Here is a 15679-nt window from a genome sequence, read left to right on the forward strand (position 1 = left end):
ACCAGTTGGAAAAGGTTAATGAAGAAAACTCCTCCCTCCAAAAAATAATGGAGTCTACAGAAACTAATGACTCCACGAGACAACAAGAGTCAGTTAAACAAAATAAAAAAAAGAAAAAATAGAAGCAAATGTGAAATACCTCATCAACAAAACCACTGACCTCGAGAATAGATCGAGGAGGAGCAACCTGAAAATTATAGGACTTCCTGAAAACATTGAAGAGAAAAAAAGCCTGGACTTAATATTACAGGATCTAGTGATGGAAAACTGCCCTGACATCATCAAATCGAAGGGCAAAGCAGTTATTGAAAGAGTACATCGATCCCCACCAGAAAATGATCCTAAAATGAAAACACCAAGGAATGTTGTGGCCAAACTCCAGAACTATCAGATAAAAGAGAAAATCTTGCAAGCAGCCAGAAAGAAACAATTTAAATATCAAGGAGCCACAGTAAGGATCATGCAGGACCTGGCTGCATCAACTTTAAGGGATCGAAGGGCCTGGAACGAGATATTTCGAAGAGCAAGGGAGCTTGGAATGCAGCCAAGAATCTACTTTCCTGAAAAGCTGAGCCTTCTCTTGCAGGGAAAAAGATGGACATTTAACAAAATGGAAGAATTCCAAAAATTTCTGATGAAAAGACCAGAGCTAAACAGAAAATTTGGATATCAAACAGGAGGTTCAAGAGACACATGAAAAGGTAAAAAAAAAAGGGGGGGTGGTAAAAGGAAAAAAAATGCAATCCAGCAAGTTGTAACTGGCTATATCCCAGCATGGGGGGTGGGGGGTAGAGACTCTCATAAATCCAGAGAAATGTAACTCTAACAGAGAGAATATACCTAGCCAGAAATGATGGACATCCATGACCTATCCATGAGACTGATATCTAATGGGATGTAACTGGCTTTAACTCCACTGGGGAGAAAGACACTAATAACTCTCAGGAATTTTGACACTATTCAACAGAATATACTGAACTAGAAGGGACAGACACTCAGAATTTTCTATGACTTAGATAGAATGATCTAAAAAAAATACACTACCTCCCTAAAAAGGGGGACAGGAAAGAGATGGGAGGAGGGAGAGGATTGAATGGGACAAATCTCATTACACTAAGAGGTACAAAAAACCTGTGGTAATAGAGGGGAAGAAGGGATTAAAGGAGAAACACCTGAATCTTCATCTCATCAGATTTAGCTTAAAGTCAACCTACACATACTCAGTTAACTTATAAAACATCTAACCTTTCAAGAAGTAAAAGGGGAAAAGGGGAGGGGGGACAGAGAAAGGGAAGGGGAGTGGAGGAAATAAGGGGAAATAACAAAAGGAAGGGAAGTGAACAGGGAAAGGGGAAAGAAAGGGGAGGGTGCGATATAGGAGGGCAAACACACTGAAGGGGGTGGTATTCAAAAACGAAATACTGGGGAATATGGATAAAAGGGGGGAAAGGGGGAAAATACAAACAGAGGGAAGATAGCACAGAGGGCAATAAAGAATTAGTAATCATAACCTTGAATGTGAATGGGATGAACTCTCCCTTAAAACATAAGCAAATAGCAGAGTGGATTAAAAACCAGAATCCTACAATATGCTGCTTACAGCAAAACTCTACTAGTAGGAGACCTCAACCTCCCGCTATCAGATCTAGATAAATCAAATCATAAAACAAACAAGAAAGAAATTAGGGAGGTAAATGGATAGTTAGATTGTTAGAAAAATTAGATATGGTAGACTTATGGAGGAAACTGAATGGGGATAGGAAGGAATATACCTTTTTTCTCTGCAGTACATGGAACTTATACAAAAATTGACCATGTACTAGGACATAAAAACCTAATGATCAACTGCAGAAAGACAGAAATAGTGAATACATCTTTCTCAGATCACAATGCAATAAAAGTCATACCCAATACTGGGCCAAGGAGATATAGATGCAGAGCAAATTGGAAACTGAATAACCTCATCTTAAAAAATGAGTGGACCAAAAAACAAATTATAGAAAGAATTAACCATTTTATCCTAGATAATGATAATAATGAAACAACATACCAAAACCTATGGGATTCATTCAAAGTGACTCTCAGGGGATATATTATAGCTCTAAATGCTTACATGAATAAATTAGAGAAAGAGGAAATCAATGAACTAAACATGTAACTAAAAAAATTAGAGGAGAAAACAAATCAAAAATCCCCAATTAAATACCAAATTAGAAATTCTAAAAATAAAAGGAGAAATTAATAAAATAAAAAGCAAAAAATCTATTGAATTAATAAATAAAACCAAAAGTTGGTATTATGAAAAAACCAATAAAATTGATGAACCCTGGTCAATTTGATTAAAAAAAAGAAAGAAGAAAACCAAATTGCTAGTATTATAAATGAAAAAGGTGAACTCACCACCAATGAGGAGGAAATTAAAGTAATAATTCGATATTATTTTGCCCAACTTTATGCCAATGAATTTGATAATCTAAGTGAAATGGATGAATATTTACAAAAATATAAGTTGCCCAGGTTAAATGAAGAAGAGATTAAATGCCTGAACAACCCTATCTCAGAAAAAGAAATTCAACAATCCATTAGTGAACTTCCTAAAAAAAAAAATCTCCAGGGCCTGATGGATTCACAAGTGAATTCTACCAAACATTTAAGGAACAATTGGTTCCAATTATATATAAACTCTTTGGAAAAATAGGGAAAGATGGAACTCTGCCTAACTCTTTCTATGAAACCAATATGGTACTGTTACCTAAACCAGGAAGAGTTAAAACACAGAAAGAAAATTATAGACCTATTTCCCTGATGAATATAGATGCAAAAATCCTAAATAAAATCTTAGCAAAACGACTACAAGTCATCACTAGGATAATACATTATGATCAAGTAGGATTTATTTCAGGAATGCAGGGTTGGTTCAATATTAGGAAAACTGTTAGTATACTTAATTATATCAACAACAAACCTATCAGAAATCATATGATCATATCAATAGATGCTGAAAAAGCTTTTGACAAAATACAGCATCCATTCCTATTAAAAACACTATAGAGTGTAGGAATAAATGGACTGTTCCTTAAAATAATTAGCATTATCTATCTGAAACCATCAACAATCATTATACTCAATGGGGAGAGGCTAGAGGCATTCCCAATAAGATCAGGGGTTAAACAAGGGTGCCCATTATCACCACTACTATTCAACATTGTGTTAGAAATGTTAGCATCAGCAATTAGAGAAGAAAAAGAAATTAAAGGAATTAGAATTGGGAAGGAAGAGACAAAACTCTCACTATTCGCAGATGACATGATGGTCTACCTAGAGAAATGCAAGAAATCATCTAAAAAACTACTGGAAACAAGTAGCAATTTTAGCAAAGTTGCAGGTTATAAAATAACCCCCCATAAATCCTCAACTTTCCTATATATGACTAGCAAGAAACAACAGGAAGAGCTAGAAAGAGAAATTCCATTCAAAGTAACCTCAGACAGTGTAAAATACTTGGGAGTCTATTTTCTAAGACAGACTCAGAATCGTTTTGAAAACAATTATAAAACACTTCTCACACAAATTAAATCAGATTTAAATAACTGGTCAAATATCAACTGCGCATGGATAGGTAGAGCTAATATAATAAAAATGACAATTCTACCAAAACTAAACTATCTGTTTAGTGCCCTACCAACCAAAATTCCAAAATTTACTTTAATGAGTTAGAAAAAATTGTAAGTAAATTCATATGGAGAAATAAAAAGTCAAGAGTTGCCAGGGGCTTAATGAAAAAAAATGCAAACGAAGGTGGCTTAGCACTACCAGATCTAAAATTATATTATAAAGCATCAGTCATCAAAACTGTTTGGTATTGGCTAAGAAATAGAGTGGTGGACCAGTGGAAAAGACTAGGTGTAAAAGCAGGAGAGGATTATAGTAATCTGCTGTTTGATAAACCCAAAGAGTCAAGCCACTGGGATAAAAGCTCCCTCTTTGATAAACACTGCTGGGATAATTGGAAGTTAGTATGGAAGAAACTTAGATTAGACCAACACCTCACACCCTTTACCAAGATAAGATCCAAATGGTTACAGGACATAGACATAAAAAACAATACTATAAGCAAATTAGAAGATCAAGGACTAGTCTACCTGTCAGATCTATGGAAAGGGAAACAGTTTATGACTAAGGAAGAGTTGGACAACATCACTAAAAACCAATTAGATGATTTCGATTACATTAAATTAAAAAGGTTTTGCACAGATAAATCCAATGTAATCAAGATCAAAAGAAAAGTAGTAAATTGGGAAACAATCTTTACAAGTAATGATTCTGACAAAGGACTCATTTCTAAAATATACAGAGAAATGAGTCATGTTTTTAAAACAAAAAGCCATTCCCCAATTGACAAATGGTCAAAGTTTATGCAAAGGCAATTTACAGATGAGGAGATCAAAGCAATCCATAGCCATATGAAAAAATGCTCTAAATGATTAATTATTAGAGAAATGCAAATTAAAGCTTCCCTGAGGTACCACCTCATACCTCTCAGATTGGCCAGTATGTCCAGGAAGGATAATGATCATTGTTGGAAGGGATGTGGGAAATCTGGGACACTATTACACTGTAGGTGGAGCTGTGAACTCATCCAAGGCTTCTGGAGAGCTATTTGGAACTATGCCCAAAGGGCAACAAAAATGTGCATACCCTTTGACCCAGCAATACCACTACTGGGTCTATACCCTGAAAAGATGAGGAAAAAGGGTAAAAACATTACTTGTACAAAAATATTTATAGAAGCCCTGTTTGTGGTGGCAAAGAATTGGAAATCCAGTAAATGTCCTTCAATTGGGGAATGGTTTAGCAAACTGTGGTATATGTATGTCATGGAACACTATTGTTCTATTAGAAACCAGGAGGGATGGGATTTCAGGGAAACCTGGAGGGATTTGCATGAACTGATGCTGAGTGAGATGAGCAGAACCAGAAAAACACTGTACACCATAACAGCAACATGGGAGTGATGTTCAACCATGAAGGACTTGCTCATTCCATCAGCGCAACAATTGGGAACAATTTTAGGCTGTCTGCAAAGGAGAGTACCATCTGTATCCAGATAAGGAGCTGTGGAGTTTGAAGAAAGTACAAGGACTATTCTCTTTAATTCGGGAAAAAAAAAACCCCAGATGTCTTATTGTTTGATCTGGTTACCTCTGAGAATTCTGTTCTCTTTAAGGATATGATTTCTCTCTCATCACACCCAATTTGGATCAAGGTACAACATGGAAATAAAGTAAAGACTGATGGATTGCTATCTGGGGTGGGGGTGGGGGGAGGGAAGCAAGATTGGGGGAAAACTGTAAAAATTAATATCTTTAATAAAAATTTAAAAAAACAATAAAAGAAAAAAAAGGACAAGGACATAAACTCTGATCTTCTGATTCAAAGATTAGTGTACTTTCTGCTATGCTAAGTGAATAATTAAGATTTCAGAAAATTAGAGCTCCTGATATCTTTTAAAATCACTTGTTCCATTTTACCGTGACTCAGTGGGACACAAGGTTTCTAGCCAAGGCAAGACAGACATCAGAAACATTTTGAGAAATCAACCTTCCCTATATATTTTCCACTTCTACAGTCTATCTCTATGTATCTGGAATTTTTCCTTAAAGTAGTCTGAAACCACACATTTTTTCTTTCTTTTTTTTAATTTTTTTTTTATTTAAGGCAAAGGGATTGAGTGGCTTGACCAAGGCCACACAGCTAGGTAATTATTAAGTGTCTGAGGCCAGATTTGAACTCAGGTACTCCTGACTCCAGGGCCGGTGCTCTATCCACCATGCTACCTAGCTGCCTCCCCCACATTTTTTTCTTGAAGGAATGTCTCTTTGCCAAAATTCTTGGAACATATCTTCCCCTCACATTGTCATTTAACATTGTCTCAGCAATCTCTCATCCAGCTGGGCAAATCTCATGTAGGATGCTCCAGGCTTAGATAACTGGTTACAGTTTTCTGTTGAATAAATGGATATCCATTCTATTTTAAATCTCTGGTGAAGGATATTCTTCAGTTTGCTTGGTAATTAGCAACTTTCATTTTATTTCATTTTTCATGGAAAAAGAAATTTGTTAGAGAGACAATGAGTAAGGCAACTTACTTTCTGCACTTTTTATGATCTTAGGGTTTTTAGAGTCTAAGCCTAGGTTTAAAAAGTGATATTTTAAAAAAGATATTTTATTGATAAATTTTGTCTTTACGTCATAGTTATTTCTTTTCTTTTTAGGTTTTTGCAAGGCAGATGGTGTTAAGTGGCTTGCCCAAGGCCACACAGCTAGGTAATTATTAAGTGTCTGAGACCGGATTTGAACCCAGGTACTCCTGTCTCCAGGGCCAGTGCTTTATCCACTACACCACCTAGCCGCCCCATAGTTATTTCTTTATGGACAGGTTGACTTTTGTTCTCTCAAGACTGAACTCTCTTTTGTTACAGAGTAATAATTCTGCAAAAACCTTTGATATAGTGATAGAATCTAAAATTATATATAAAATGCTATCCAAACAGGCTATCACTTTTTTGCTTTTGAGGAAGAAAGTTCTTTACATTTCCCATTTTCTGGAAAATTCTAATAATTGAATCCTATTTCAGATCCCCCCCCCCAATGGGTTTATGGATTATGGCTACCCTGTTCTGGAGTTATAGCCATCACTCTAAAATCAGCAACTACTTACAAGGAAACACAAAAAAGACACAGTAACCCTTAGTTTCTCCCCTTATCTCCATCTGAAAACCTTTGGTCAGCCAGTCATCAGGCATAATGACTCATGTTATCTTTCTCACCTCCCAACCTGGAAAAAAATAACTACATGAGATTGGGAACTTTTATGACTTTAGAACAGAAGAGCGAATTAGGGACGCCTGGAACCAATGAAGTTGTGAGTGGGAAGGAATCTGGGTCAGGGTAAAAGGAAGCTGAATCAGGAAAGTGCTGTCCTACCATCTGAGGTAGTTTTGATTTCCCCATTTTTAATGGGATGATGCTAATCAATTCTTTAAAATTTATAGGAACATCTGAAGAATAAACTAAAGTGCATTAAGTCTGTAAATTGATTTAAATTCCTTTGAGTCCCAGTTCCATTACTGTTGTTGATTGCTTAACTAGTACAACTGCTACATAAGTTATTTCACTTATCTGCTCTATGATACATGATGGCAATGAAAGAGTCTTAAAAAGTTCCCAGAAAATATCAAGTTTCCCAGGAAAAAAGTCAAGGTTTTTTTTTTTTGAATCACACTTCCTCCAAACTCCCACTCAACATCTTCCCACATCTCCCAACAGAAAGAAAAGGACAAAAAGACAAGATGTGACAATTAACAACAATGACAACAGTTGCCAATTAATGCTTTGAAGCTACAAAATATTGTACATAATTTCATGCAACAATTCTGTGAAGTAGGTAGAATGCATATTATTGTCCTTATTTTATAGATGAGTAAACTAGGGTTATCTGACTTACTTTTAGGTCCTATAACTTAGTAACCAAGAGAAGTGTAAGTCAAAGTCATGTCTTTTGATTGCATTACCAATGTTCATTCCATTACTTCAAACAAAACACTATGGCAATTCCCAAATGGATCATAATTTCCCTTGGGTTCCTTCCCTAAAGCAATAACGACAAAAACTCTTCCTTGTGAATATTTTTGCTGTCTGTATAGATGATGAAGGACAAAATTTCTGTCTCAATTTTGGACCCATATGGAGAAAGAGGTAGTAGAGGCAAAACCAAGAGGGCAGAGAGAAGCAGGAAGTTGCCTGACCTTTCTGCAGTTTCCCTCAGAAATAATATCAAATCAGTTCTCTAAAAGAATTCTGTAGTGAAAGAATCCACAAAATAAAAAAATGAATAATTGTCTAATGCAAGATAAATGTTTAAAAAAAATTAACTTCAGGAGAGGACTTTCTCACTTGGATAAAAGTAGAGCTTAGCCTAACATAGGTGATGTTTGGGTAAGTCAGCAGGAGGTTCTCAGTCACAGAACAGTGATTCAGTAGGTCAGTGGTACAGCAGGTCAGCTATGATGAATTCAGGCCCAGTATAAAAGATAAGCTGCCAACCCCAGAACCTAGGGCTCAACAGACAAGACTAGGTCAGGTCATCTGAGTCCAAAAGGAAAATTGTAAGTCCAAGAGGTCCCAGTGCAGAAAGCTAGTGACCAGTTTAAGAAGCTTGGAACAGTGTACCCCTGGGTCCCAGGAGCAGAACTCCAATTTAAAAAATGAGAAGAAACAAAAGTTTTGACCATAGAAAGCTACTATGGAGATAGGGAAGATCAAAACCCAAACACAGAAGAAAACAATAATATTAAAATGCCTACTTGCAAAGACTCAAAGGAGAATATAAATTGGTTTCAAATCCAAAAAAGTTCTCTTGGAAGAGCTCAAAGAAAATTTTATAAATCAGATAAGATAAATAGAAGAAAAATTGGGAAAGGAGATAAAATGATGAGAAAGACTGATGATAAAAGAGTCAACAGTTTAGTAAAGGAAATATAAAACTGCCTGAAGAAAACAACTCCTTAAAAAATATGATTGCACAAATAGAAAAAAATCTACTGAAGAAAACAACTCCTTAAAAAAGTAGAATTGGTCAATTGGATAATGAAGTACAAAAGCTAAGTGAAGAAAACAATTCCTTAAAAATTAGAATAGAGCAAATGAAAACTAATGACGTTTTTTTAAAGGGTTTTGCAAGGCAAACAGGGTTAAGTGGCTTGCCCAAGGCCACACAGCTAGGCAATTATTAAGTGTCTGAGACCAGATCTGAATCCAGGCACTCCTAACTTCAGGGCCGGTGCTTTATACACTATGCCACCTAGCTGCCCCAACTAATGACTTTTTTGACTCTATGAGACATTAAGAAAAAATCCAAGAAAGACAATGTCAGAGTTATTGGACTACCTGAGAGCCATAATCAAAAAGATCACAATTCGATTGTGATCATGTCTGTGATACATGGATGGATGACACCAGATGACCTTCCAGATCAGAATTGAACGACTTGTTCTGAGGTCACATAACTTGATGTGGTTATGAACTATGATCACTGAAACTTTTGGGGACTCAGATATGGAAATGAAAATGAAAAGGAGATGGAAGAAAATGAAATGTTGCTCACATTAAATCAGTGAAATGGGGCAAAGTGGGAGGGGAAACTCCATTAAAGACCACATCACAACCACATCAGTAAAACTGCAACTGTGCTGAACTAGGAAGCTTGTGTTCCTTAGAGGATTAAAATGCCTTTCATTTTTGTACTTGTGACTTGGTAGTTGGAGAATGAAGGCACTGAGAAAAAGATATTCACATGTAGAAACGAAGGGGAAAGAGGCACTATAATTTCACTGAATTCTATAAATCTCTTGGCCCAGATTCAGATAGATTTGGGTATTTGCTAGAATTCTCTCAATGGTTATGAAGATGGACATAGCATTTGCTTTGAAGGATGGGGAAAGAGGAATGTCCAGAATGATGAAACAGGCTTTGTCTAAAATTCCCACTACAGTTCAAACTAGTGTGCTCCTTCATATGGTTTGATGACTTGGGAATCAGAAGTTCAGGGTTCAGATCCCAGTTTTTCAACTTTACTGAGTAACCTTGAGTAAGTCACTTCAACTTTATGGATTTCAGATTTCCTTTCTATAAAATGAGCAGCCAAATGACACAGTAGATAAAGTACTGGTCCTGGAGTCAGGAGAATGGGAGTTTAAATTCAACCTTTCTTGGCACTTACTAGCTGTGTGACCTTGGCCAAATCACTTAATCCTCATAGCCTCACATCCAGTGTCATTTTCAGTCATCCTGATTCATATCTGGTCACTGGATCTAGATGTCTCTGGAGGAGAAAGTGAGGCTTGTGACTTAGTACAACCTCCCTCACTTAAATCCAAATTCATGTGCTTGTCACGCTATCACCTCCCTGATGCCATGTTCTTCTTTGAGAAGAACATTAATCATCAATCAAAAGAAAGACCTGGACAGAATTTTTAAAGAAATTATCGGGGCAGCTAGGTGGCATAGTGGATAAAGAACTGGCCTTGGAGTCAGGAGCACCTGGGTTCAAATCTGGTCTCAGACACTTAATAGCCTTGGGTAAGCCACTTAACTCCATTTGCCTTGCAAAAAAAAAACCTAAAAAAAAAAGAAATTATCAAGGAAATATGATCTGATATACTAAAATTAGAGAGTCAAATAGTAATTAAAAGAATTCACCAATTTCCTCTTGAAAGAAATGCCAAAATGAAAACTCCAAGGAAAACTGATTATAAAACAAGTCAAATAGAATGCATGATGTCAGAAAGAAACAATTCAGATATCAAGGAACCACAGTCAGGATTACACAAAAATCAGTAGTTTCTATATCAAAGGTTCAGAGAACTTGGAACATGATATTAGAGAAGGAAAAGAGTTTGGATTACCACTAAGAATCAACTACCCAGCAAAATTTGAGTATAATCTCTCAGGGGAAGAGATGAACATTCATTAAAATAGGGAACTTTCAAAGTTTTGCATAAAAAAGACCAGAGTTGAATAGAAAATTTGATCTTCAAATACAAGACTCAAGAGATGCTTATAAAGGTAAACAGGAAAGAAAAAAACAACTTTGTAATTCAATAAGAATAAATTACTTATGCCTCTATATGAGAAGATGAAACTTGCAATTTTTAAAATTGTAGCTTTCTCATAGCTATCAAATGGAGTATACTTAAAGGGTGTGGGTGTAAGTTGACTTTGATATGATTAAAAAATTAAGGGATTCAAAAAAGGAATTTACTTGAATAAGAAAGGAGGTCAAATGGAATAAATGATTTCTCATGAAAGGTATGAAAAACCTATTATAGAGAGAAAGAAGGGAGGAGATGAGTTTTTTTTAGATTTTTTTTGCAAGCAAATGGGGTTAAGTGACTTGCCCAAGGTCACACAGCCAGGTAATTATTAAGTATCTGAGGCCAGATTTGAACCCATGTACTCCTGACTCCAGGGCTGGTGCTCTATCCACTGTGACACCTAGATGCCCTGAGATGAGTATTTTTTAAATCTTATTCTCATTATATTTTATTCAAAGAAGGAATAACATACATACAAACTAAGTTGTGTAGAGAAATCTATCTCAGGCTATAGGGAAATAAAAGGCAAAGGGAAAAGGTAAGAGTGGGGAGACTGATAGGTGGATGAGAAGAAGGGAGGACAGAAGTAGGAAGAAAAAGGGAAAAGAAAAGGGAGAGGGTCTGATAGAAGGGAAGGAAGCTTGGGGGAAACAGTGGTCAGAAGCAAAATACTCTTGAGGAAGAAAAAAGGTGAAAACAGAGAGAAAAGTACATACAGGAGAAAATAGGGTCAATGTAAAGATACAGTTAGTAATCATAGCTATGAATGTGAATAAGATGAATTCTTCCCTAAAATGGAAGCAGATAGAAGTACAGATTAAAATTTCTACAATATGTTGTTTACAAGAAACAGACACAGATAGAGTAAAGGTAAAAGACTTATATTATGCTGCAAATGAAGTTTAAAAACTAAGGGTAGCAATCCTTATCTCAGACAAAGTAAAAGCAAATTAGATCTAATTAAAAGTGACAAGAAAGGAAACTACATCTTCCTAAAAGGAACCATAGCCAATGAAGTAATAGGAGTACTAAATTAAACATATGTACTGTCTGTTTATGAATTTTATATTGTTTACTATGATAAGTATAAAGAATTTAATAACAATTATCTAGTTTTTTAAGATCCTTTTTTTAAATTTATTTTTTATTCCCATTTTGTACAAATGTTTTTCTTTACATTAATAACATATACTTGTTTACAAGTAAACAAAATACCCCTCCCCCCATGAATATAGATAGACTTGCTTGGGCAAAAAAGTAAAGGGGGGAAAAAATTAAAATAAAAAAAATAATAGTAATAATTGTAGGTATGGCCAGGGGGTGCAATGGATGAAGCACCAGCCCTGGAGCCACAAGCACCCGAGTCCATATCCAGCCTCGTTAACCCAATAATCACCCAGCCATGTGACATGCAAGCCACCCGATCCCCACTGCCCTGCAAAAACCAAAAAGAAGAAAAAAAAAGACCCAAAATAAAATAAAATAGTAATAATAGAAGGGGTGGCTGGGTGGCAGACAGAGCATTGGCCGTTGAGCCAGGAGCACCTGGGTCTGAATCCGGGCCCAGACACCCAATGATCACCCTGCTATGTGGCCCCAGGCAGGCCACCCAGCCCCACTTGCCCTGCACCCTCCCCCAAATAATAATAACAAAAAATGTGTTTCAGTCTTTGTTCCAACACCATCAGCTCTGTCGTGAGTAGATCACATTCTTTATGATAAGTCCATCACAAAAGTTACTTCCATATTTTTCCAACGTTGCCATTGCTGATCGCAACTCCCTCCTTTCTTATTTCTCCACTACCATGTACTATATTCTCTCTCCTTTCACTCTGACTCTGCTGTAGGGTCGCTGAGTGGTGCAGCAGACAGATCCCTGGTCCTGGAGCTAAGAAGCCCTGAGCCCCCATACCAACCCTTAGGCCCAGAATACACCTGGCCCTATGGTCCTGAGCAGGCCATCCAATCCCAGCCCCTTGCAAGAAGTAAAAAAAAGAAAATATGTTATATCTGACTACTGTCCCCCCATGGTCCATCCTCTCCTCCTTTATTCACATCCCCACCCCTTCCCCCCGCTCCCCCCTCCTTCTTACTCCAGATGTCTATACCCCATTGAGTATATTTGCTGTTTCCTCTCCTAGCCATCTCTGATGAGAGCAAAGGTTCCCTCATTGCCCCTTGCTTCCCCCCTTCCATATCATTTCAATAGCTCATTGTAATAAAAAAAATCTTATTATGTGAAATAGCTTGGACTATTCCCCCTCTCCTTTTTCTTTCTCCCATTCCATTTCCCTTTTTTTCTTATTGACTCCATTTTTACACCATAAAAATATCTTCGACTTCAGCTTTCTCCTGTGCTTCAACCTTAAAAGCTCCCTCTACCTGCTCTATTAACTGAGATGGTTCATATGAATATTATCAGTATCATTTTTCTATACATGCAGTTCATCCTCATTAAGTCCCTTATATTTTCCCCCTCTCCTCCAATCTCCATGCTTCATCTGAGTCCTGTATCTGAAGATCAAACCTTCTGTTCAGCTCTGGCCATTCCAAAAGGAACCTTTGAAATTCCCCTGGTTCATTGAAAGTCCATCTTTTTCCCTGGAAGAGGACATTCAGCCTTGCTGGGTAGTTCATTCTTGGCTGCATTCTAAGCTCTTTTGCCTTCTGGTATATTGTATTCCAAGACCTACGAGCTTCCAATGTAGCTGCTGCTAAGTCCTGTGTGATCCTGACTGCAGGTCCACGATATTTGAACTGTGTCCTTCTAGCTGCTTGTAATATTTTCTCTTTGACTTGGGAGTTCTGGAACTTGGCTATAATATTACTGGGGGTTGGTTTTTGGGGATCTCTTTCTCGAGGGGAATTGGTGGATTCTCTACATTTCTATTTTGCCCTCTGCTTCTAGAATATCAGGGCAATTTTCCTGTAGTAATTCTTTGAAAATGATGTCAAGGCTCTTTTCCTGATCATGACTTTCAGGTATTCCAATAATTTTCAAATTATCTTTCCTAAGTCTATTTTCAATATCAGTTGTTTTTTCAATGAGATATTTCACATTTTCTTCTAATTTTTCATTTTGGTTTTGAAGTATTGATTCCTGATTTCTGGTAAATTCATCGATCTCCCTGAATTCTATTCTTTGTCTGAAGGATTTGTTCTCCTCAGAGAGTTTTCTTATCTCTTTTTCCATCTGGCCAATTTTGCTTTTTAAAGCATTCTTCTCCTCAATAACTTTTTGAACTGTTTTATCCATTTGACCTAAGCTGTTTTTTAGCATGCTATTTTCTTAAGCAATTTTTTGGATTTTCTTGACTAAGCTGCTGACTTCATTTTCATGTTTTTCCTGCATCTCTCTCCTTTCTTTTCCCAGTTTTTCTTCTAACTCCCTCATTTGATTTTCAAAGTCTTTTTTGAGCTCTATCATAGCCTGAGCCCAATTTCTGTTTTTCTTGGAGTCTTTAGATGCAGGAGCTTGTGCTTCCTCATCTTCAGACTGAGTATTTTGATCCTTCTTGGGCTCAGTTGCAAAATAATTCTCAATGGTCTTCCTCTTGTTTCTTTGTTTGTTCATTTTCCCTACCTTAAGCCTTTTTTTAGGGGGTGCTTCCTGAGCTTTTGGGACACTCCCACAAGGGTCTCAGTGTGTGGGGTTCTGTCCTCCCTCCTGGTCTGTGATTGACCATAAGCACCCTCCTCTGCCACGGGGCCGAGGTGGGGGGGTCCCGTTGTTCTATGGCGGGGCCTAGACTGGGATCAGTATCTGAATGTGGTCAGAGCTCCAGGGTCCTGTTCCAGGGGCAGAGGACAGAGCTCTGCAGTCTCTCTTCACTCCCCTCCCTCAGCTCAATGGGCTCATGCCCTGGGGGCTCCTGCTTAAGGGCTCCACCTGCTTCTGTTTCCTGGTCTAGGCTGCAGAAAGACCAGGCTACTGGCTGTATGCCCTGAGGGCTGGGCTCCATGTGCTTGCTCTGGCAGAGGTCCCCCACTGTTCCCCCACTTTGTGCCGGTGCTCCCCTGCAGCTCAGGAGACTCCCCCGCTGCTGTGAGCTGAGGCTCCCAGCGCCCTGGGGATGCCTCCGGGAGGCTGAAGTTCTTTGGCTCTGGTGGGCCACCCCTCTGATGGGCTGCCCCTCTGGCATGTGGAGCAGAGCCTTTCTGCTCTTTTCCAGGTTACCTTGAGTAGGAGAACTGCCTCACCGGGTCCCTTTGTGGGTTCTGTCTCTCGAAAGTTTAGTTAGAGTCTTTAGTTTATGAGTTTTTATCAGAGAGCTCCTAAGACTCGATCCCTTCCTGTTGCCATCTTGGCTCCGCCTCTTTAAGATCCTTTTTTACCAGCAGATTTTAGGTCTGGGAAAATATTGAAAACAAAGTAATAGAAGTCAGCTATCAATTATGATTGGTCCTGTCCTGAACTTTGCTTGTCTGTGTTAAGTGAAGTATATTGGTATAACTTTTACTGTACTTTAACCCCAAAATTATACAATCAATCCAACCATTCCCACAGATTCCCTAGTTGGATGTTCACAAGTGATGTAACTTGTATTGGTCTACCTGGTGGGCTTGTCCTGGGAAGATCACTCAAGTCCCAACTTCCCACTTATGATTATGTATAATATATCTGACTCCACAACAAGGTGGAGCTCCAAGAAATGGAATAATCCCTTGATTTGCAAATCCATTCCTAACAAAGAAATAATTAAGAAACCACTATCTAGGGGCAGCTAGGTGGCATAGTGGATAAAGCACTGGCCTTGGACTCAGGAGTACCTGGGTTCAAGTTCGGTCTCAGACACTTAATAATTACCTAACTGTGTGGCCTTGGGCAAGCCACTTAACCCCATTTGCCTTGCAAAAATTCTAAAAAAAAACCAAAACAAAACAAAAAAAGAAACCACTATCTGATTTACTGCACTCTGTCTTTGGCCTGCTTTGATATGTCTGGAGGGCTCAATAAAAACTTGGATAACTGGACCAAGTTGTATAGCATCCAAATTCTTAGAGTAGAAGTTAAGTAAATTACA

The 15679-nt window shown here is 37.7% G+C and overlaps 1 pseudogene; it reads left to right on the forward strand.

Annotated features, from left to right (window-relative positions):
* Window positions 1–6856: 6856 nt before the first annotated feature.
* LOC141489253 (coenzyme Q-binding protein COQ10 homolog A, mitochondrial pseudogene) overlaps window positions 6857–15679 on the forward strand; it is a 47067-nt pseudogene continuing 38244 nt past the window's right edge.

This window comes from Macrotis lagotis, chromosome 5 (genome assembly GCF_037893015.1).
Source record: "Macrotis lagotis isolate mMagLag1 chromosome 5, bilby.v1.9.chrom.fasta, whole genome shotgun sequence".
Taxonomy (NCBI): domain Eukaryota; kingdom Metazoa; phylum Chordata; class Mammalia; order Peramelemorphia; family Peramelidae; genus Macrotis; species Macrotis lagotis.